This window comes from Dasypus novemcinctus, chromosome 2 (genome assembly GCF_030445035.2).
Source record: "Dasypus novemcinctus isolate mDasNov1 chromosome 2, mDasNov1.1.hap2, whole genome shotgun sequence".
NCBI lineage: Eukaryota > Metazoa > Chordata > Mammalia > Cingulata > Dasypodidae > Dasypus > Dasypus novemcinctus.
The window spans coordinates 134191072-134216808 of record NC_080674.1 but is presented as its reverse complement, the minus strand read 5'-3'; positions in this window follow the sequence as shown (position 1 = coordinate 134216808).

The following is a 25737-nucleotide window of genomic DNA, read 5'->3' as shown; positions in this document are numbered from 1 at the left end:
TGTCATTTCTTAAACTGTTTATTGTTTGTATAAAGAACGGCATTTATTTCTTCATATTAATTTTGCAGCCAGTTTCCTTACTGAATTGTCTTGTTTCTATTAGCTAGCCTACTGATTTTCTTTTATTTATTCATTCTTTACAGTATTTTCTCTTCTTAGTTCTATCATCTAATTTTCTAACATTGACTAAAATATTATTCATGACCTAAAATAAGTCAGTTAATTCCATTATTCTATGGATACAGGAAAATAATGTAATATCTCTTTTTAGAGAATTTAATTCCAGGCAAAATAATTAGAACCACCTTATTACTTATATTACTTATGTGTTCCATTACCAAACTTATTTTTTATTCACTTGCTATGTCATGAACTGAAAAAATGTGAATTAAAATTTCTTCTGCCTAATGTGTTTCTATTTCCTCTTGTTTCCTGTAATTTTTGCTTTAAGTATATTGATATAAGGTTATTTGATGCATAGATATTCATAATGATGAGATCATCATTTTTTTCACATTTGCCTTTGCTCATCTTCTTTTTTTCTTTAGGAGGCATCACAGTTTGAACCCGGGACCTCGTACATGGGAAGCAGGCACTCAACCAACTAAGCTATACCCTCTCCCCTGCTCATCTTTTTACTTTCAATTTTTATGAGTTACTTCATCTTAAGTGTGTTTCTTGAATTTGAAAATATAACTAAATTTTACTTTATGATTCAATTTGAGGTTTTTTTTCAATCAGAGTTCATCTGTAGACTTTTTATGACAAATATGTTTAGCTTTCATCTGATGTATTTCATGTTTTCTGTTATACTGATGTTTTTCTTTCTTATAATCTTTTATTATATTACCTATAATGTTTTGTTTGTGAGTATATGGTCTCATAATTTAGAGAGTTCATGTTTTTGTTCTAATGATGACCTTTATGATTATTACTTGACACAAAATAAATTTGATCTTCTATATAACATCTATTGACTCCCTACTGTGAACAAAAGATAAGGCCATTATATGCCAAAGACTTCCCCTGACTGCCACCACTTCATTTTAGTCAATCACTTTTTAATAGTAGCTACCTCTACATTTTTTTTAATCAAACACCTGTGTTACTTGATTTCCTGGTTTAATATGATCCCTAAAATCATTCCCAGTCTTCCAATCTGCCTTCCTAACCTTACATCTAATCTGAGAGGCAAAATACAGAGTCTGGATCAAGAAAGAAACTAAATCACCGCAGCAGAAAATCTGAGCAGGGCGAATGCAAACATCAGCAATTGTGGGCAAATCAGGGTCTATATCTTCAGAAATTTAGGGAGAGAGAAGAAAGGAGGCGTTACAGGAAGTGCTGCTTTTCACTTAAGTTGGTGGTAACCAAAATAAAGGGAATATGCATTTGAGGATATTCATGGAAGTGAAGTGGTCTGTGGCGTCTGTGAAGTGGAGGCTGAGAAGTCGGGGTCAGCGGAGCAAAATAAGCTGCGTTGGGGAACACTGCGTTTCTGCTGTCGCGCTCTAGAGAGCAGAGCGCGCTTCTTATTGTAAAGCTAAGTGTGGTACTTGCGGATTGAGAGGTAACAGGGGCTTTCTTCTTCATTTATGAATATCAGCCTTTGTCCCTGGATATGGGCAATGTAGAAAACTATATAACCAGGAACATCCCTCAGAAATACCCATAAACCAGAGTGGTGGACTCTACTGGAAGGCATAGAGATAAATAAATGATGACTTAGGACTGATTACCTTCCCACTGCAGAGAGGGATAGTGCTTGTGGGAAGGAAAAGACAACCTCCTTACATATTTAATCACCACCACTGGTTTTTAGCTAGAAACACATATCAGACTGCCAAAGATAGAAGATAAAAATATTAAAAGTCACTATTCTGGTTTTCGAGTCTGAAAAGATCTTGGCAACTCTTGAAACTATGCTTGCGCGAAACTCCAATAGTTTGATTTTGCCATCAGGTTTTATTTCACCTTAACAAAGAAATTGTAAAGATCACTATTTGGACTCCATTGTGCGGTTGTTGGTTTTTTGTTGGTTTTTTGCTTTTACAAAGATCTAGGTGGGGACAGGATTTTTCTCCAAAATTCTTCTTTCTGATGTTTGGGATTTTGAAGGAAGTGCAGGAATATCCATGTGAATTTGTGCAGAGGGCCTAGCACAGTGCCATCACTATAATAAGGATTTTGTAAGCATTTTTAAAAGTAGAAACAAATACAAAAATTAAATTTTGTAGCAATATTGTCTTTTAAAAATCAATCACCAGGTTAAAACTTCAACAGCATTAAAATGTTATTATGATCATCAATACAAATTTGACGAAACAGTAAACAATGTGAATTTAATTTCTGAAGTAAAAGAGAAAAGTTACTGGTTGACATGTAAGACTTTATATGCAGGTTCAAAGGTCAATTCCTGTGTGTTTGTTTTATTGGGGAAGGGGTGGGGTTAATGGTTAACAAGCAGGGATTGTTCTCCCCCAAGGAAATCTGGATACTTGGCCATGAACTGATCGCACAGGTTTCCCAAGACCACGCAGGCGGGAAGCACCGTCACTGCTGAGGCCACAGTCTTCTGAATTGTCAGTGCCTGAAGAAATTTCTCCTTCCACTTAGTTCATCTTTTTGTTTAAACTGCTTTACAAGATATAACTGATGTACCATACACTTCACCCATTTAAAGTGTACAGTTAAACAGCTTTTAGTATATTCACAGAGTTGTGTATGCATCACCACAATCGATTTTAGAGTATTTTCATTATCAAAAAAGAAACCCCAAACCTCTTTGTTGTCTCTTGCCTTACCTCACCATCCCATCCTCTGCATCCACTAATCAACGTTCGGTCTTTATAGATTTTCCTCTTCTGTAAATTTCATATAAACAGAATCATACACTATGTGATCCTTTATGACTGGCTTCTTTCACTTAGCATGTTTTCAAGGTTTACCCATGTTGTTGCATATACCATTACTTTATTTTTATTGCCAAATGATATTTCAGTATATGAATATGTGACATTTTATTTATACATTGATCGGTTGATGGATATTGGGCTTCCACTTTTTGGCTATTGTAAATAATGTAGCTATAACATTTGTGTACAAGCTTTTGGGTAGATATGAGTTTTTGTTTCTCTTAGGTCTATAGGGAGGAGTAAAATGGCTAGGTCATAAGGAAACTCCATGAGAAACCTTTTGAGGAACTGCCAGACTGATGTCCAAAGTGGCTGCACTTCTACATTCCCACCAGCAGAATAGTAGGGTTCCAATTTCTCCATACCCTTGCTCACACTTTTTATAATCTTTCATTTTGATTCTAGCCATCCTAGAGAGTATGAAGTGGTTTCTTAATGTGGCTTTAATCTACATTTCCCGATAGCTAATGATGTTGAACATTTTTTCATGTACTTATTGGTCATTTGTATATCTTCTTTAGATAATTATCTGTTCAGATCCTTTGGCCACTGTTTAATTGGATTATTTCTATTTTTGATATTAAGATGTAATAGTTCCTTATGTTGTCTAGATACAAGTTCCCTATCAGATATATGATTTACAATTATTTTCTCCCATTCTGTGGTTGTCTTTTTACTTTCTTGATAATATCTTTTTAAGTTTTTATTTTATAATACATTATTTATTGGACAGTTTTCCATGACTGTATATATGCATCTATCGTATTTTGCATAGTGCTTGAAAATGTCTTTTGATGCACAAAAGATTTTAATTTTGATGATGTATTTATTTTTCTTTAGCTGCTCGTGTTTTTGGGGTTATGTCTAAGAATCCTTTGCCAAATCTGAGGTCATGAAGATTTACCCCCATGTTTTCTTCAAGTGCTTTATAGTTTTAGCTCTAACACTTTGGACTTTGATCCATTTTGAGTTAATTTTTACAAATGGTACAAGATAGGGGGTCCAATTTCATTGTGTTGCATGTGAATATCCACTTGTCCCAGCACCATTTCTTGAAAAGACTGCTCTTTCCCCATTATATTTTCTTAGCATCCTTGCAAAAATCAATTGACTATGTATGTGAGGGCTCATTTCTCGAATCTCTATTCTCTTCCATTGATCTTCGTGTCTACCTTGGGCGGGTACCACTCTGTCTTAATGTTTGCAAGTTTGTATTATGTTTTGAAAATGGAAAGTGTGATTCTTCCAATGTTGTCCTTTTTAAAGAATGCCTTAGCTATTCTGAGTGCTTTGAATTTCCATATAAATTTTAGGATCAGTTTGTCAATTTCTGCAAAGAAGTAAGCTGGGATTTTGATAGGGTTTGCATTGAATCTACAAATCAATTTAGGGACTATTGCCATCTCTACTAGTCGGGCCAAAAGGGTGCTGATGCAAAGTACCAGAAATTTGTTGGCTTTTATAAAGGGTGTTTATTTGGGGGGAAAGCTTATAGTTAAAGGCCCTAAAGAGTCCAACTTAAGGTTATTTCCTTACCAAATTCTGTTGCCACATGTTGAAGCAAGATGGCAGGCTTCAGTGTTTGTAAGGGTTCAGTCTTTCTTCTTCCTCTTAAGTCTCCGTGGGTCCAGCCTCTTCTGATCTCAGCTATAGAGTGGCATAGGGCTTGTCTCTCTCTCCCTGAGGCTTAGTTCTTTCAGGGCTTAGCTTCGCTGTTTTCTTCACAGGGTCAGCTATAAGCTCTTGGGCAAATGGCTCTTCTCTCTCTGGGGCTCCAGCATCAAAACTAAGTTCTCTCCTCTGCTGTTTCTTTTTCTGGGTTCTCCTGTGTATCGACTTCCGTGTGTCTGCTTCTCTGTATGTCCTTGATTGAGTGTCTGTTTATATAACCTCTGAAGGGGGCGGGGACTCAAACTGAGTTACACTCTATTGACATCAAAGCCCTAATCTTAAGATAATTTAATCAAATACATCTCACCTGAATCTAATACAATCAAACGGTATCAAACCCTGAGGAACAGACCAGTTTTCAAACATAATCAACATCTCTTCTTGGAGTTCATAATTAATATCAAACTGTTGCACCATCTAACCCTATTAAGTTTTCCAATCCATGTCTTTATAGTTATATAAGTGATTTTTAGGAATTGTTTATAGTTTTCAGAATAAGTTTTACATTTATTTTGTTAAATTAATTCCTAAGTATTTTATTTTTTTAAGTTATTGCAAATGGTTTCCTTAATTTAATTTTCTGAATATGCATTCTAAGTGTATAGAGATACAATTGGTTTTTGTATATTGATCTAGTATCCTGCAATCTTGTACTTGTTTTATAGTTCTGATAGTTTTTTAATGAATTCCTAAGGATTTTCTATATGCCAGATCATTTCATCTGCAAAAAGATATCATTTTACTTCTTCCTTTTCAGTCTAGATGGAATTTATAAATACCAAGGCAGTTCACTGACTCACATGCTTAATACATTCTAAATATTACTTCTGATAGTGTCCTGACAGAGATGCTTTTTCTGTTATGCGATGTCGATGGTTGATTTTCTTGTTAGCTTGTCTCCTGCGTCATCAATTATACTTTTGCTTCTCCTACTCTCTGGGCAACTTCTTGCCCCTTCCTACACTGCAACATTTAGCAACTCAAGTACTAATATCCTCAGAGAAAGGGAAAGCAGGAAGAGTGATTGTAAGCCGAATGCCTAGTATTTACCAGAGGCCCTCAGAGCTTTTCATGTGTTAGATCACTTAAACCCTAAATTTTAGGAGGTAAATATTATTGTTTTGATTTTCAGATGAGAAAAATGAGCCTCTAAAAATGTAAGGGCTGAAGTCCATCCAAATTATATGTGAGAGAATCAGGATTTGAATGAATCTTTTTCACTCTCCAAAGTCCAGTCTCTTTTTACACACTATTTCAGTCTGCCTTGAATGAGTCCATTCTTATTTTCTGTCCCAATTCCAGTAAAGATTTTATGGGTTATCATGATCTCATCAGCACTCTCACTTCACAATTTACATTTGTTGAGTACTTATAATTTTCTGAGCCCTAATCTAAGGATTTTACCCAGATTATTTCCTTGTCACAACAATCCTCTTAAGTAGGTATTATTATTATCCCCATTTTACAGCAAAGATACCTGAAGCACCAAGAGAGTAAGTAAGTTTCCCAGGTCCCAGAGTATGTCCTGCCAGTGCCGGGCATCCAGGACCTGCTCTGGTAATAGGCTGTCATGACTGAGTTATTGATAAGGGAAGTTTTGCTGGTCATAGCACACTCTATAAAATAGCATTCTTTATCCCCTCTCAGTTTTCATGGAGTTTGGTTATTTCAGTATCTCTTCACTAGAGTGTAAACTCCACAACAGCAAGGACTTTGTATTATATACTGTTGTAATTCAAGGATCTGGGATCTCAATTAATATTTGTTGACTTGACCTGAATGAGATTACGACAGTTTACTAAAAATTATGTACTTTGCAATGTATGAAAATAAGAAAAATTGAACTCATCAATAAAATGGGTGCTAATTAAATAATCAATCCTAATAAATTTGGAAAGATAAAATACATCAATAGTACATTTTGATCAACATACACATTGACTAGACACGTGAGTCTCTTCTTGTCTTAAGTAGGTTGTATTTCTAGTTCTGTCTATATTCTGATAGTAATTATTTATAAGAGAAAATCTCTTGGCTTTGAAATATCTTTGAGTCATTTTTGCAAACATCCACTAGGGGGAGATATAATGCAATGCTCATCAATATTGTAACTGCAAAGAACAGGACATTCCCCCAGCAGCATTCCAACTCGCATCAATTCTTCACCACCACAGACACGTCACTTAAAGTGAAGCAACAATCTGAACACTTAAATAATTTTAAAATACCTTTATTAGAGATTTATTGCCTAATTGAACTTTTCATATTGTTTCTAGGGATTTTTCCTTCCGACCAATAGAGGACGATCAAAGCTTTTTTAAATGTCTAATTTTTTCCCTATGAGCTTCCAGCATTTAATCTTGACATTGCTGCTTCATCATCATTATAATCCTGACTTTCCATATATATATGTAAAATATATGTACACATTTAAAGGTCAATTAGAAATGCTGTAAACTTATCCTCATGTACCTGGTTAAATAGAATAAATTGTTTTTTGGGAATTGCCTACTGTAATAACTTGAAAATATTATACCAGTATCACAATATTTAGAGAATAATTTGCTTGTTTTCATTTTAACCATGCAAAGAATAAGAAATTACGCTAAAGAGCCTAACAAATTAAGGTGAAAAATAAGAAGCTGTTTTTCTAAAAAGGCACAAAGAGTATACTTAAGCTAATAAAATCTTTAAACAACATCCTCCTGGCCTTTATTTAGTAAAAGTTTAAAATCTTTACTTAGTACTGGGAAATTCTTTCCTCCTATATGTATTTAAATTTCTCTTTAAATTAAATTTAGGTGCACTAGCTTAAATACATAGGGTTTTGTAATTCAGTTCTAATATTTTCTAATTTCTAATACTAATTCTTCTTTGACCTGTGGCTTATTTAGAAGTGTGTTTTAATTTTTCCAATCATAGGAGAAATTTGACTACCTTTTTATTTTTTTTATTTCTAACTTCATTGCACTGAAATAAATAAACTCTGTATCATGTCAGTTCTTTAAATATGTGTTAGGATTTACATTGTGCTTTTCTAAAGGACTCTTTGTGTGCGTGTGTCAGTGTGCATGCATGAAAAAAAGTGTTAACTGTGACTTCATCTGTTGTTTCAGTGTTTCAGTAGATATCCCATAGGCTTTCAATGTGCATCTTTTCTGGACATTCTAAAAGAATGTTAAGACTGGTTTTGCAACTCTCAGATTATCACTGAATTCAAAGTTGAATGAGTAGGCTAAGGGATTGATTCTGCAAAATAAAGGTGTCAGAAAGGAAGCATTTATTTAGAGAGGGAGAATTGGAAAGCTGTGGTCATATGTGAAGCTAATGCTACCCCTGATTTTAAACAAAGCAAGGGATACATTTCAAGAGAAAGAGCTATACAGTTGCTCCCTGGAATTAGGGGATACAGTGGCTAGTACCTAATTCACAAATAAATATTCCAAATCCTGACGGCCGAGCTAAAATGGTCTCTAGGAATGGACGGCATTTTCAAAGTCTATCAGGGCAAGAGTGGATACATATTTCTCTCAAGATTTTATGGATGCTTGGGAGGAAGATAACACTCAAAAGCATGGCTAGGAGGAAGGAGGTATACACAAAAAGGTGGATGGACATTTGGAAAACTAATGGCCAAACTGGGGATTTGTACTCTGACAACAATAAAGGGCCTCAAAAAAAAAAAAAAAAAAAAAAAATACTCCAAAGTGCCTCTCAAAAGAATAAGCCAGAATTTGAGTGTGGTTGACAGAGCAGAGCCTCATGCTAGATTGTAGCGCTGGCAGCCCTGAAAGATTGTTTCTGTTTTCTTTAATCCCTCTTTAATTCCCCCTCCCATGGGCCAAAAACCTATCTAGAAAGTGAAGAACAGAATGCACCAAAAAAGAGAAAGAAGCTAATGACATGCTGCTTCCCTGTTGTAGGCTTTTAAAAGAATTTTTCTTTTATTTTTTTTAACTTTTTATTGTGGTAATTTATGCAATTCAAAGTTTAACCATTTTAACCACCTTCAAGTGTGAAACTCCATAGTATTAATTTTAGCCATGATGTTAAGCTACCATCACCACCTTTCATTACTAAAACTTTTTATCACCCCAAAGAGAACCTCTTCACCCATTAAGCAATAACTTCCTATACTGTACTCCCTCAGCTCCAGCCCCAATCCCTGGTAATCTGTAATCTACTTTCTGTCTCTATAAATTTTCTTATTCTAGATATTTCATATAAGTGAAATCATACAATATTTGTTCTTTTGTGTCTTGTTTATTTCACTCAACATGCTTTCAGGGTTCATCCATGTTGTCACATGTATCAGGATTTCATTCCTTTTTATGGCCAAATAGTATTCCTTTGAGTGTATACATCACATTTTGTTTATCAGTTCATCTGTTCACTGACACTTGAGTTGCTCCCACCTTTTGGCTATTGTCCATAATGCTGCTGTGAACACTGGTGTACCCATTCTTGTTTGAGCCCTCTGCTTTCAACTCTTTTGGGTATATACCTAGAAGAGGTAATACAGGGTCATAAAGTAATTCTAAGCTTAATTTTCTGAGGAACCACCAAATTGTCTTCCACAGTGGCTGCACTATTTTACATTTTCACCAACAATGAACAAGGTTTCTTGTTTCTCTGCATCCTCATCAACGGTTGTTATTTTCTGTTCTTTTGATAATAGCCATCCTACTGGGTGTAAAGTGGTATCTCCTGTGATTTTGATTTATATTTCCTTGATGACTAATTGTGTGGCACATCTTTTCAGACATTTTGTGTCTCTTCTTTGGATAATTTATTCAAGTCTTTTGCCCATCTTTTAATTGAGTTATTTGTCTTTTTGTTGTTGAATTGTAGCAGTTCTTTACATATTTGGATATTAAACCCTTATCAGGTATATGAATTGAATCATTCTGTAGGTTGTCTTTTCCCTTTCTTGCTCATGTTCTTTGATGTACAAAAGTTTCAAATTTTGACATAGTCTATTTTATTTAATTTTTCTTTTGTTCTTGTGCTTTGGTATCATATCAGAGGAGTCCTGCATCTCACAGGACTGGGCTACCTTCATATCCTTAGCGCACTCAGTCATTAGCTGGCATCAGGCTGTTGGAAGCACGACCTTGGCATGAATGCAGTGAGAGATTCAGAGCAAAGCAACTGAGATCATCCAACAATTACTCTCCCTGTGGAAAGTTCTGAGTGGCACAATTTCACGGCTGCCACAGTTCTTTGTTCATCTGTGTCTAATCTGCTGCCTAATCCTGACAATTTCAATAACTATATATTTCCTTTCCAGAAATTTCATTTCATGCTTTCTCAGATATGCTTGTTTTTTTTGCCCAGATGTTTTGATTTTCCTTATGGATTCCACTCCTTTTATACCTTTATCATAAACATAATTATTTTGTCATCTCTTTTAGATTTTTTTGTTATCTCAAATTCTAGGAGGTGTCATTATACAATTCTGTTTACTGTGTTTGCTCATTTTCACCCATGGTATATCATTTCCTTATACTTTTTGCATCTTTAGTAGGAATTATTTTTACCTCTAATAATCCTTTGTGGCCTGGGTTGAGGAAATGGTGCCTCAGAATAGTACCAAGTTTTGCAATACCTGATACTCTAGTGATATCACTAGGTTCTGAACAATTTTTATGTCAAATTTTCATTTTGATGATTGATTTACCTGATGAACTATATATATATATATTTTTTTTTTTTTTTTTCCTGGAGTTTTTTCTTCCTGATTGTCCTGGACATTCTTGACCAGCCTTGTCCCGAAGATGTTGTTATTCTAGTCTCTGCTCACTGAGTATGCAGCCCATTCTGTCTCTATGCAAAGCTTTCACTCAGAATCTTCATGGGAGGCAAAGGCTTTGACCTGTTTCTATGTGGACTTTAAATCTGCAGTTTCTAGACCTATAAAATCTACTAGTAGGTCTGAGAGCCTGTAGTAGTTTGATTTTGTTTATGAATTCCAAAAATAGATATTGGATTATGTTTGCAAACTGATCTGTTCCCCTGGGCATTTTAGATTATATTGGATTACTTGATTAAATAATGACTAAGGCTTTGACTGGGCCACGTCACTAGGACATTGCGTCCCCGCCCCCATTGGTGGGTGGGGACTCACAGAGAAACCTCACTACAGAGAAGGGAGGCTGGAGTTATAATGCTGGAGCCCTGGGAGGTAAGCACACAGGAGAAGAACACGTAGGAATAGAGACAGCTCCATAGACAGAGAAGAGGCCCTGGGAAGAGAGAGAGCATGATGCCCACAGATGGCCTTGTGATGAGACCAGAGCAGCTGAACCCAGAGAGAAATGAGCCCAAGGAGAGGCGAGACTTATCCCAGTCTACATCTGATATTGGAAGAAGCTGGGACCATGGAGCTTTAAGAGGAAGAGGAAGGCTGAACCCTGGCAGGCACCAGCAGCCTTCTTGCTCCAACACATGGCAACAGACCTTGGTGAGGGAAGTAACTTAAGCGTTATGGCCTGGTAACTGTAAGCTTCTACCCCAAATAAATACCCTTTATGAAAGTCAACAGATTTCTGGTATTTTGCATCAGCACCCCTTTGGCTGACTAATACAGAGCCCACCCCTGGCCACAGCAATATTAGCTTCTACTTCTAGTGCTTTGGCTTTCAAGTCACTCTTTGTGTGTGTGTGACATTTTTCTTTTGTAGCATTAGCCATATATTTACATTATTTTTTTTTTTACATTGTTTCCAGAATCTTCGGGTGTTTGTAGCAGGAGAGATTCCACGTTGGCTGAAGCTGCCATGTCTTGAGAACCAGCGGTTCTACTTTGGTTATTCCTTCTCCCAGGAATGGCCTTCTGCATCTTGTTCGTAAGTACATGTTCTTTTTTCATCCTTCAGGACCATCATGGGAGTTGTTCTTCTGGGTCTTGCTTCCCACACTGTCTCCAAAAACAATGCTACTTTATTTCATACCAGCCTTATGGCCCAGCATGGTCCCTTTTCATAATAGCTATTGGTGTCCCTAGCATTTTGAGGAAAAGGACACGTAGCCCACTTCATTTGTTCTCCTCAACTAAGCACCTAGCACATTATTATCTATAAACATACTGTGTAGTAGAAAAAGCTCTGCATTAAGCGTACATAGCCCAAGTGCCTTAGGTTCTTTTAATTTCACAGTCCTTATCCAAAAATGAGTTATCACACCCACCCTGACTACCTCACAGAATTGTTAGGGCATAAAATAAAAACTTTTTATGTGGAATACAGATCTATGGTATTTTTATTCACTATTCCATCAATATTTGTTGAATCAATAAAAAAAAATTTGATTTCAGAGTACACCAAAGAATGTTTGAAGAGATGTGCCTTGTGTGTTTATTAAAATGAATCTTCCATTTAAAGAGAATTAAATGATTAAAATAGCAAAACTTTATGTATGATACACTGGGACAACCCATTAACTGAAAGTATGTCACACAGACAAAAGAAATATTCCCTTGTTACTTAAAGTAGCATAATACAAATTAGAAGGAGGGTGAGACTACAATCTAGCTGCCACATGTGATTTATTGGATCTCATTGGCCAAGAAGTTGCCTCTTCCCCGCTTCAGCATTTTGTTTATGGTTTCTGTGAACATATTTAATAAAGTTAGTTCTGTGCAATACCATTTTTTTTTTTTTTTTTTTTTTGGCATATGTTTAGCTTAGTGGTTAAAAGCATAGACTCTGATGTCAAACTGCCTAGATTTAAACACTGGCTCCTCTACTTACTAGTTTTGTCACCTTGGACCAGTTATTTAACCCCTCGGTTTTGTTAACTGTGAAATGGGGATACTGCTGGTTATTCCACTGATATGCTCTGCTGTCAGTACTAAATGATTTAATACATGTGGAACCTGAGCCAGCCCCCAGCATGTTCTGTAACAGCCACACAGCTGTACAAATAAAGTTAGCCAGGCCCTAGGTAAGGTATCAAGAGCACTACACTGGGCAGAGTATATCACTGCCTCCAAGGTTCTTACTGCTAAAGGATGGGACGCTGATCTTGAACTAAACATGTTTCAGAAAGCATAGATTAGTGCTTTGGTAGGAACAAAGACCAAAACATTTAGTAAAAAATCTTGACATAATGCATCAATTTTCCTTTGATAAATTTAAGTTAAAGTACAATTAGCTCTTATTACCTACATTAATGGAAGGAGCAGGGATGAGGATAATCACAAATAGAAGATGGTCTGAAGTTCATTTCCATTTGACTTTGAAAAGCATGATAACCTTCAGGGGCAGATTTGTCTTAGTATGCATTACTGAAGTAAGTATTAAAGTGGTTTTTCATTTTATGATGTCAACAGTCCATCGTAGAAGGAGTCTGCCCTCAGCTTGGCAAGAGAAAGTCAATCAGGATCATTAATTGGTTACAGAGAATTAACAAAGTATGTGATAAAGACTGAGAAAAATAAGCATTAGTATAATCTTTCCGATGAAACAGTAATCAACATCATTGTAAAATCAGTTCTACAGAGAAAGAGAAATTATAACCTAAAAACCTATTCTATCAATATATTAAACCAAATTCTTAATGTGAGTGAAATTAACATTTATCTTAAGTATACATACTATAGCTTATGTTGTTTGTACTTTTGTTATAGTACAAATAGTAGGTAGTTGAGATGAAAATAAAATAATGTTACAACAATTTTCCTTTTATGCCATGTAAACTCTGCTATGAAATACAGAAGGAGTTGTCATTTTATATTGAAATAGAATTTTTCTAATATTATGGTAATATAAGAGCAATGACAGAATTAAAGTATCGAATAATGCAAATTCTAAGTTATTTTTTAATTGTAACTTTCCAATGCCCATTTTAAGTTGAAAAAATATTTTTGGGAATGTAGAATGTAGTGTTGATATAATTCTGATCTTCATTCAGAAGATTTCTAAATCCCCATTTTTCTTAGCTACACTAATTCCCCTTTACCTTTTTCTCTTATTGCAAACAATTAAATAATATTGCAACATTATATAAATTGCTTGCTTAAGATTATTTCCACCTTTTTCCTACTAGAAAACTTAAAGGGGTCACTGGAGAACCATTGTCTAATAAACAATGATTTTCCCAATTTATTTGATTGTATAATTCAAGGAATTATTTTTCTTAGAATTTCATAGAGATAAACTCTAAAAATAGAAAAAAAATTTCCAAATATTTATTGGTGATACTAAACAGTAGACTGCCAAAAAAAAAAAAAGAGTAATGAGTCAAGAAGAGTCATAAAAATCAATCAAACATCTTTTTGTGATGGTGAAGAATGCAATGACATTGGGAATTGAAGTATGTTTTAGAATTAAAGGCATCAAAATTCAACATGAGATTTCTGAAACTTTTCAGGGAAATCTGTCAAATGAGGACTTGCTAACAGAGTCCTTTGGACCTTATAATAAGCTATTATGTTTCATTTCAACATTTTAAATATCCCACTTTTTTGTTTCTGCCAGAAGCGTGGAATTCTGAACCCTAGTAGACAATGCACAAAAACCCAAAGACCAATGAGTTTCTGAAGGATTATATTGCTGCCAGTATTTCCCAGACTGTTTATTTATTGTGAGAAACTTAACTCCTTCAAGCTTTTCAGTAATTCACGTCTTTTGTCCATGTCAGGATGAAGTGGTCTCTTGTTTCTAACAATGGACTATTTGATGATCACATCATCAAAGCCACTGGGAGTGCACAAAGCAAGGGGGCATGTCCCACTGCGCAAATGGCCTTCAGCTTGACTGCCACGGCACAGTCGCTGCTGTGTTATGCAAACGGCAAGGCCAGTGTATGATGTAGGATGTAGGGACATTGGACCAGACCCAGACCATCACCCTGGATGGGAGAAGTCATTTAAAATACAAACACAATCCATGACCATATGCATGGGACATATTTTATTTTAATTATGGAGAGTAGCAATCCATGAACACGATGTTCAACCCGGCCTGAAAGATGATTAGAAATAAAAGGAAAGTATAGGAAAACATGATCAGAGAAGCTATAATAAAGAGCTATTTTTTCCCTCAGAGAGAATGGCATATTCTATTTAGAAACAATTCCCCTCAGGTTTTTTTCTTTCTTTCTTTTTTTTCATTTGCTTCCTTTATTCATGTGATTCTGGTAATTTTAGGCACAACTGAATTCCATATTTCAAGTTGATAAATGAGGCCTATTTCCCAAAAAAAGTAGGGTGCTAATAGTGTAAGAAGAAAAAAAAGGTGTGGGGGATCATTATGCAATACTTTCTCCCACTTTTTATTTTATTCATTTTATTATTTTTCATATTTTTTAATTCTTTTTTTTTACAGATACATAGAACACACAAAAAAGTTACATTAAAGAATATAAGAGGTTCCCATATATTCCCCCACCCCACACACACACTCCTCCCACATCAACGACCTCTTTCGTCATTGTGGCACATTCATTGCATTTGGTGAATACATTTTGGAGCACTGCTACACAGCATGGATTACAGTTTACATTGTAGTTTACACTCTCCTCAGTCCATTCGGTGGGTTATGGCAGGGTATATAATGTCCAGCATCTGACCCTGCAATATCATTAAGGACAACTCCAAGTCCAGAAAATGCCCCTACATCACATCTCTTCTTCCCTCTCCCTGCCCTCAGCAACTACTGTTGCCACTATCTCCACAGTGATATAATTTCTTCCATTGCTAGAGTCACAATAGTTTTATAGTAGAATACCAGTAAGTCCACTCTAATCCATATTTTATTCCTCCATCCTGTGCACCCTGGGATGGCAATGTCCACTCCACCTTTAAATTGAGAGGGGGCTTGATCCCAAATGACTGATGCAAGTGATTTTCCTGCTTGCAATTTTAGGCACTCTTAGTTCCCTGGTGAGGTGGTTGACCACGTCCCTGACCTGGGTAAGTCCAACGAACTGGAGAATAGGAGTTGCAATTCTGCTGAGGCTCAGGGCCCAGCTGGCACATGGACAGTCCAGAAATTCATGTCTCCTGTGTATATACCAACCCCAGTGCCAACCACGGGTTCAGAAAAAGTGACAGAAGAGGCATGTGTAGTAAGGTCACATCTGAGTTCAACTCCATCACACTCAGGAGCACAAATTCCAAAATAGGGCCCACTGACAAGGCACTGAACTCCAGAGCCATCTGCCATGACCATAGAAACTGTGTGTCTCCATAGCCCTCAGGAGCACCAGTAACTGGAGTTGTATCTACTTTGCCTGTCTCTGGGTTCCTGCTGAGACATGCGTAAGTGCAACCCTTCTGATCACCTCCCAACTCATTTTGAAGTCTCTTAGCCTTATAAAATTATTTGTCTTTACCATTTCCCCCTTTTATTCAAGGTCTTTTTCTAGTTTCATCACCAGCTGATGATTTGTAGTAATCCCCCCCCCGCGTCAGGGAGACTCATGCCCTGGAGTCATGTTCCACGCTGGGGGCAACGTAGTGCATTTACATGCTGAGTTTGGCTTAGAGAGTGTCCACATTTGAGCAACATGGAGGTTCTCAGGAGGTAACTCTTAGGCACCCTACAGCTCCAGGTCTAGTTGAACTTTCAGGCACACAGGCTCATAAGCACAGTCATCAGTATCAAGGGCTCATCATTGGGGCATCCTTCTTCATTGGTCTTTGCCCTTACACTTGGGGGATTGTTACTGTTCCATTGGGGAATGTGACAGAGCTACCCTGGCTATGAACTTAGCAATCCCTCAGTTGTCGTTTGTAACTCTTAACTACTATGAAAATACCCAACAAATATCTGAACATTTTTATATATGCTATATACCTGCCCTGGAGGACTCCCTTCCAACCATGTGTCCTCCATCAATAACACCCCACACCAGTGCTCCTCTCCTGCCATAGTTGAACCCTTCTGTGGTCCATAACTTCAAAAATGAGGGCTAATATTGCCAAATTCAAGTAGTAGGAAAATGAAAGGTAATGATAGGTTTAAATATTAGAAATAGAATACATACTAATTTAGAAAAACTAAAATAAAGTAAAACATAAATTGGGATATTAAAAAAAGAAAAATATAAAACTTTGTTTTTGATGTTTTGCTTTTCATCACTGTAATAGGTGTTGCCCTGTATGTACAAAGGCAAGGCAATTTCTTTCATTCCTTCCTCAGTGTCTACATCCTTTTTTTTTAATTTTTAATTTTGTCTTCAAAAAAGTTTTAGATCACAGTAAAGTCACATATATACAATATAGGGGACTCCCATGTATCCAACATAAAACCATTTTCCCCCTCCCCAGCAATGATCTTTTTACATGTTCATGTTATGTTTACTGCAGCTGATGTACAGATATTGAAACATAGCTACCAAACATGGTTCCATTTTGGTTTACATTATGGTTTATATTTTAGACTGTACACTTTTCTAAATTTTTAGTTACATTATGGTTTATATTATGGTTTACAGTTTAGACTATACACTTTTATAAATTTTTGGTCAAATATAACATGTCCTATAACCATCATTTCACGATCTTGTGTAACACTTCCATTGCCCCTAGTTACCCCCTCTTCCATCTATTCTATTTCTCTCTCCCTCTCCCCTCAGGGTCCACAGGGACAACCAAGCTTCACTGCTTGAAGGACCAGATTCAAAGATACTTGCAACAATGCTGAGGACTTGACACACTAAACTGTCCTCCCCCATTGGGAGCCACCAATTCTCTCAAAAGACACCCTTCCCTCTGTTTGAGAACATCAGGCCTCCCCAGGATGGGGGTACACCCTCCCACTCATTGAATGGGTCTCCACCCAATGATATAACACACTATGACAAGATGAGGACTCACACACTCCCTAGAATCCTGTCCTGTGCAAGATGCCCCCTATTAAGAACTTAAACAAGTAACCCTTCCTTATTATGTTTTCTAAAAAGTTTTCTCAACATTATAGTTTCAACCACACACCCGACAATCTCCCATGTTCATCTGTTCCCCCCAACTCTCTCCCCAATTCCTTGGGCCATCTGACCCATCCTCCCAACCCTAGCCCCCTCAAGCCTTCAAAGCCCCACCCAATAGTATCCCTATACCCCCGTCTTATCCCTTCCCTGTACAACTACTTCCACTTTATCATAGATTTCACGCATGTAGACGTCAGTTCATAACCTTCCTGCCCCCCCCAACCCCCCCCCCCGCCAATTTCGTGTAAGCCTATCATCCAGTCTCTGGTTCTCTGAGACAGCTTAGTTTGCTTATTTCATATCAGAAAGGTCATGTAGTATTTGTCCTTCAATGTCTGGCTTGCTTCACTGCACATAAGGTCCTCAAGATTCATCCATGTTATCCCATGTGTTTGTACTGTATTCCTTCTTTCAGCTGAGTAGTATTCCATTGTATGTCTGCACCACATTTTGTTTATCCATTCATCTGTTGACGCGCATTTGGGTTGATTCCAACTTTGGGCAATAGTCAAAAATGCCACTATGAACATTGATGTTCATATATCAGTTTGTGTCCTTGTTTTCAGTTCTTCCAGGTATTTACCCAGCAGTGGAATTGCTGGGTCATATGGCAAACCTATAGCTAGTGTTTTGAGAAACTGCCAAACCGTCCTGCAGAATGGCTGGATCCTTCTGCATTCCCACCAGCAGTGGATGAAGGTTCCCATTCCTCACATCCTCCTCAACACTTGTAGTCTTCTGTTTTTTTAATAGCTGCAGTCTAATGGCAGTAAGATGCTATCTCATTGTAGTTTTGATTTCCATTTCCCTAAGAGATTTTGAACATCTTTTCTTATGGTTTTTAGCCACTTGTATTTCTTCTTTGGAGAAGCATCTGTTCAAATATCTTGCCCATTTTTTAAATGGGTTGTTTGTTTTTTATTTTTGAAATATAATATTTCTTTATATATGCAGGTTACTAGTCACCTATCAGATATATGGTTACCAAATATTTTCTCCCATTAGTTAGGCTGTCTTTTCACTTTCTTGACAAACTACTCTGAGATGCAAAAGGCTTTAATTTTGAAGAGGTCCCATTTATCTATTTGTTCTTTTGCTGCTTGTGCTTTGGGTGTGAATTTCATGAAGCCATTTCATATTACAAGGTCCTATAGATGCTTCCCTATGTTGTTTTCCAAGGTGTTTATGGTCTTGGTTCTTATATTTAGGTCTTTGATCCATCCTGAGTTGATTTTTGTATAAGGTGTGAGATGGTAATCCTCTTACATTCTTTTGCATATGGATAGCCAGTTCGCCAAGCACCATTTGTTGAAGAGGCCATTCTCTCCCAGTTGAGTTGGCTTGGTGGCCTTTGTTGAATATCAGATGACTGTATATGTGAGGATCTATATCAGAACTCTCAGTTCAGTTCCACTGGTCAGTATGTCTCTTCCTGTGCCAATACCATGGTGTTTTAACTACTGTAGCTTTGTAATATATTTTAAAGTCAAGTACTGTGATTCCTCCAATTTCATTTTTCTTTTTCAATATGTCTTTGGCTATTTGGGGCCTCTTTCCTTTCCAAATAAATTTCATAGTTAGTTTTTCTAGTTCATTAAAAAATGCTGTCTTGATTTTTATTGGGATTGCATTAAATCTGCAGATCAGTTTGGATAGGATAGACATCTTAATGATATTTAGTCTTCCTATCCATGAACAGGGAATATTCTTCCAGTTATTTAAGTCTTCTTTGACTTCCTTTAACAGTGTTGTGTATTTTTCTGCGTATAAATCTTTTACATCTTTAAATTTATACCTAAGTATTTGATTTTTTACTATTGCAAATGGTATTTGTTTCTTGATTTCCTCCTCAGATTGCTCATTATTGGTGTACAGAAATGCTACTGATTTTTGCACATTGATCTTATAACCTCCAACTTTACTGAACTCATTTATAAGTTCTAAAAGCTTTGTTGTAGATTTCTCAGGGCTTTATATGTATAGGATTATGTCATCTGCAAATAGTGAAATTTTTATTTCTTCCTTTCCAATTTGGATGCCTTTTGTATCTGATCCTTGCCTCAGTGTTCGAGCAAGTACTTCTAACACAATGTTTAATAGGAGGGGTAATAGTAGGCATCCTTGTCTTATTCCTGATTTTAGAGGGAAAGACTTTAGGATTTCACTGTTGTAAAAGATGTTAGGTGTGGGTTTTTCATGTATACCCTTTATCATGTTCAGAATGTTTCCTTCTATTCCTATTCTTGCAGTGTTTTTATCAAGAAAGGTTGCTGTATTTTGTCAAATGCTTTTTCTGCATCTATAGATATGATCAAGTGATTTTTTTCTTTTGATCTCTTTATGTGGTGTATTACATTGATTGTTTTTCTTATATTGAACCATCCTTGCATCCCAGGGATGAAACACACTTGGTCATGGTGTATAATTCATTTTACGTATTGTTGAATACGATTAGCAAGTATTTTGTTGAGGATTTTTACATCTAGGCTCATTAGAGAAATAGGTCTGTAATTTTCCTTTCTTGCGGTGTCTTTGGCATTGGTATTAGGATAATGTTTCTCCCATTTTTTAAAGAAAATATCTACTGCAGTTGGGCACTTCTTCTCTGCTCCCTCTGCACAAATCTATTTTATCGTTTTTCATACTGCTTTATAAATTTGATGTAATTATCTCCCAATTAGCCTATAAATGCCTCATGGGTGTCTAGGGTCTCTCTCATTCGTTTTTTATCTTCTTTTTTTTAAATTTGCAAAACTAATATTTGGGTATGATTAATAAAAACAGTGCAGAAGTTTATACAATGAAAAATAACTTTCCTTTCCACTTCAGAGTGACTGTCCTTCCACCAGAAGCAACAACCATTGCTTCGTGTGTATGTTAGAGAATATTTTTGTGCATATACAAATATTTACAACATGGTGACCTGTTACAAAAACTATTCTGAGCATTGTTTATTTTCCTTTAACAGTATTTTTAGCAAAGTTTTTCATATGAGTCTATGTATCTACCTCTTCATTTTGAATAATAGCATCATTCCTTCTTATGTATTTGACATTTATTTTACTCATGTGAATGGGCATTTGGATTGTTTCCAATCATTTTGCCACTTATTTATTGGAACACATATCTGAGTATATTGGTATATTAAATTTCAAAGGTAGAATTCCTAGGAAAAGGAATATGACTTTTAAATTTTAGAAAATAATCTCAAGCACCCTTTAAGAGGACTCACCAAATTTCACTTCTATCGAGAGTATATGATGTTGCTTCTCTTCTTATGCCCTTGACAATCCTGTGCACTAACAAGCATGATGAAATTTCCCAATCTGATAAATGAAACATGATATCTTGTCTAAATTTGTGTTTTTTAAAACTATGAGTGAAACTAGACTTAAAATTCAGTATATACACCATTTGTAGTTATAAGGTATTTTGGAGCATATTGGCAGAACATAAGGTGTAGTGTCTCCTTTAAAGTATAGGATTCATATAACTTCTTTAATTCTTTAAGTCTGTTCTATCCTTATCCTTTTCTGTTTGATCTGTCATGGAGTGTAAAAGTTAAAGTCTCCTAGTACTGTTGTGTTTCTCTCCTTTTCTTCCTCTATTCACTATCATTTTGATTTATAAATTCTGATGGTATATTTATTTTGATAAACAATTGATTGAACCACTTCTTGATAAAAATGATTTTTCTTGCCTTATTTATTGTTTCCTACCTTAAATTAAGCATTTTTACTATTTACATCAAAATTCCTGATTTTTAAAATATTTTCCTGTTATAGTTTGCTCATCCCTTCTCTTGTAGTATTTCAGAATCATTTGACTCTAGACATGTATTTTTTATATCAAACATAATTTGGGTTTTATTTTTTATCTTTTTCTAGAGTCTTAATTATTTAACATATGTTTTATAATATTTACATTTATATATGAAAGATATGCTTGAACTGAATTCTGCCTTTTGCTTTTAATGCTTCTTTAGAGTATAATCTTTTGCTTTACAGAATGTGTTTTATCTTTGTGTCTACATTTTCTTCTAATAATTTGGAAATTTTCTCTTTATTCCAGTGAATTGTAATTTTTATAACTTGACATTATTATATACTTACATCCTTATTCCTTGTCTTATCACCTTTAGGCAGCATCTATTAAATTCCCACTCTGAAAATGAATAATATAACTGCACCTTCTGATTTTTGCTGGTTATCTTATTATTATTAGCTCTTCTCAGTTATATCTTTAAGCAACATACTAAAACTCCTCTTTTGCTTGAGAAATCACTTTGAGACAATATCATTTTTACTTTCTCCTCTGTGAAAGATGTCAACAAATATACTTAAGTTTATGTCTCACCTTTTCTCTTATTCTATTAATCAGTTTTTGTTAGTCATATAGCTATATCTATGTTGCATTTATATTATGCTCAAAAACTTTAAGTCCAACTTTTATTTAGCCTTTTTAAAATCCTGAAATGAATTTAATAAGTGTCAATTGTCCTTTTCTCCATTCTTCTATTGGTTGGCTATTCTAAGTGCATTTTTGGAGTTTTTAGATGTTGGAAAATATCTTCTTAGTATTTTTCTGAACTACTGCATGTTTGAACATGCCTTTCAATATCTCAAACCCTGTCCTGTGACTGTGTCTCCTTGCTGGAGGAAGGCAAAGACTGCTGGGTTAGTAAAGCCATGTGTGTTTAGGTTTCATGTGATTAGGTGGCCTTTAGAGCAGGATGGCTACCTGCTTCTTGCTAAGATAACATATCTGAATGTGGCCATCTCATCTGCCCTTTATTGACCAGTGGGATCAAGTGGTATCAGCTTCCACATGCATTCAAATTTATTGAACTTTTCCAAACAAGTAGTTATTAGTAGACTTCTTAGGAAGTTCAACCTATTTTGGGAAAACCCTGAGTTCTGGAGGACTCATTGCCTAAAATGAGAGGAAAAGTGCATTCTCTCTTGGTTTCTTCACCTGACCATGGACAATTTTCAATGCTTCTAGCAACACTTCTCCATAGATGGAAGATCTGGGTTATGGTTGTTGTCTAAGTTCATCAAAGATAACAGAGCACAAGGGAGCAGAGATGTCTTACTATGCCATGCTTAACAGGAGTCAATGTTTCTTTTCTTGGTGCCTAGCATAACGCCTGACACAAAAGATAATTCTTGGTCAACATTTATTAAATTAAGGATAAAAGTGCTATTTATAGTGATTCTGGAGTCACATTCATACACTAATGTATACTTTGCAAATAAATGATTCCTATACTCACTGTTATTACAGTAAATACCAATTACTGTGTTCCTATCATTTACAATTTTGATTCTGAAATTAAACATTTTTCTTACACTTTTAATATCAGAGTAAAAATTTGTGACAAATGAAATAACATGGATTTTGGTAAAGGGGAGATCTTCTCATTGGTTAAAGAAAGAAGAAATAATTGAAGAAAATATATTTTTTTAAAACCCACCTTTTCCACTGGACCTTAGTCATCAAGTAATAACATGGCTCATGGCATCATATTAGTAATTGATAAAAAAGATTGACTTGGAAAACTGTAACAACCCAGGAAAGAACTATTTGAAATGCTTTCCCCGCCTTGTTTTATAGTTTGTTTTGTTATCTAGGCATAAACATTTTCACACATCTATCTTCTACCCCTCTGACACACATCCAACCATTCCTCTCCTTAGTACAATCAGTCCTTTAACCCCATGTGGTTTTGACAAAAGTAGACTCGCAAAGGGTCTTTTAGAGTCAAAAGGGCCCCTTAGAAGTCTGGCCTTATTGGCCTGTTCCCAGTATTCCCATATTGTTACCATATGTTTAACTAATAATCAAATAGAGAGGACAAAGGTAAGGAAAGTAGCCCCTTTCTAAGGCTTCTGTTCAAAGGCTGACATTCTTACTGCCTGATCAAATGTCCTCATCTCAATGTCCATTATAAACTAACATGCAACTGCTCTAGTTTTTCTGCCTATACCTCTTCTTAAATGCCTTTTTCTTATTATTTGACTTTCTGTTAATTAGCCCCTATCAATAATTTCTTATGCTTCTAAGGCTTTGTGGATGATATGGTGTTAGGTATTTTTCTCTCTAATAAGAGAGAGAGGAGAGAGATGGAGGGAAAGAAATGGGTACTTTTCATTAAGTGCATTACCTACATGTTGAGGTCTATAATCAGACATATTAAATCTAAATCTGTTCAATCTTGGATTCAATCTCTGAAAATTTTAAGTAAGAAAACTAGTCATTTGCTTATCATATGGAATGGGAATCAAATAGCAACTTGCTCTCTCTCTCTTAAGGCTAAAACGTGCAGAGATATATTGGTACTAATATTCCAGAGAGTAATTTGGAAGTAAACATCAGATGTATTAGACTTTTGAATGTCCTTTGATCCAGTTATTCCTCTTTTAAATATTTTTTTCCTAAGAATTATAAAATAGAAAAAAAATAACAAGAAAGACAGAAGAGTTTGGGTTTAAAACATGTCCTAAGCACTGGTGACTTTTTTTCTATTATTTTTACTAGTTTATCATTCCCAACAAATATTTGCCAGTCTTAGAATTGGTTTGAGGGTATGTGCTTTAAATCATAACTTCCAGGAGGCATTTCTAGTCATAATGTTATGGGAATACCAAATCAGTTTCATATAATAAGCTCTTGAGAGTTGCACCCTCTCTCTCAGTGACCTAAGCTTCCATGTTCATTCTCAACCCTGTAATTGCCTTCCTGAGAGTTGAATCAAATTCTTTGTTGAATCCATAAAATGAGTATCTCTCTGTGAACCTTTTAGAGAACGGATATTAAGGCCTATTGGGTCAGTTCCCTGATGGAGGAGGATGGTTTAGCAGGTTTAGAGATGAATGTTAACTTTTATGTTCCCAGTGATATACAATAAGACAGCTGCTGCAAAATTCCAAACTCTGGCCCTTGCTTCTAAAAAGAAAGTTTTGGAACCTTTTAAATTACTTGCCCCTTATTAAAAATTTGCAAATATCACAAGCCCAGACCTCTAAGGAACTTTCCAAATCCAAGCAGGCCAATGTAACCCATTCCAGTTCAGACATAAATTCTTGTAGCTAGGTCAGAATTAAGCCATGCGCCTGCCATGAGGAACTAAGACTCAAGTTAAACTGATGTTTGCCAATCTGTGTCTCCTCTGACCTGCACGTCCGTCCACACCGGGATCTCCACTGGGTCAGAGAGTACTTGCTGATGTCCATGGGATACGTTTGCAGATTGGGTTATTAATCTGTGCTGACTTTTTTCTCTGACTGGCCACAAAATCTATGGCAGAAACTTAAGTTCTTGCCTCCAAATGTGGAAGGATTTCTGCTCCTCCCTGAGTTTGTACTGAGGCATGATTCTACTTCTGGAAGAGCCCATTTGGTATCTGAGCAAAGCTTTGATCTAGGAGATTTCAAAGTCTGGTTTTGGAAATGGCCAACTGATCATGATCTTGACATTTTTGCATTTCATATTGGCTGCCTCACAGAAACCCTATGATGTTAAGAAAAAATAAATAGGAAATCCATGGGACATTATACCTGGGTAGACATGATATTACATTCCACTCCAATGCAAGCTTTCAGCTGAGGTCTAATTGTGAAAAAGTCTAGTCCCATCTTATTGAAGTGCTGAAGGATTATGAAAAATATTTTGCTTTCATAAATGATAAATGACCATATTCCAATTTCATTTAAGACCTGGAAATACTTCTTTTTTAAACTCAATAGGGATCACATATAATGCTGAATGTGTGCAAAACATTTTCTGATAGCAGAGGTGATAGCAGGTACCTAAAAGTAATGAAACCCCTGAACAAAGTTTCTGAAGATAATTCCAAAGAATTAAAAGGTTAACAGACGTATCCAATTTCTGTTTCTCTTGGGTTCGTCTTATCAATTTATGCAACTATTTGAATGCTTTGATCAGAGATAAATGAAATCACTTATTGCTTAAAATAGAATGTGATTTATTGCCCAGCAATGTCTTGACATGAAAGGATGCAGCCATTGTTCCATACATACTTGGATGAGAAAAACGGAAGGAAAAATAAAGTAGACTTGGGCAGTTTGCACTGAGTTTTAGACTCTTTCAAGTGAATAAGGAGCTGCTGTCTGACTCAGGCAGTGAAAGAATGTTAATATTTATTTTAATGACTATTTTAATAAACACTGTGAACCTCATTCTTAGGATGTAT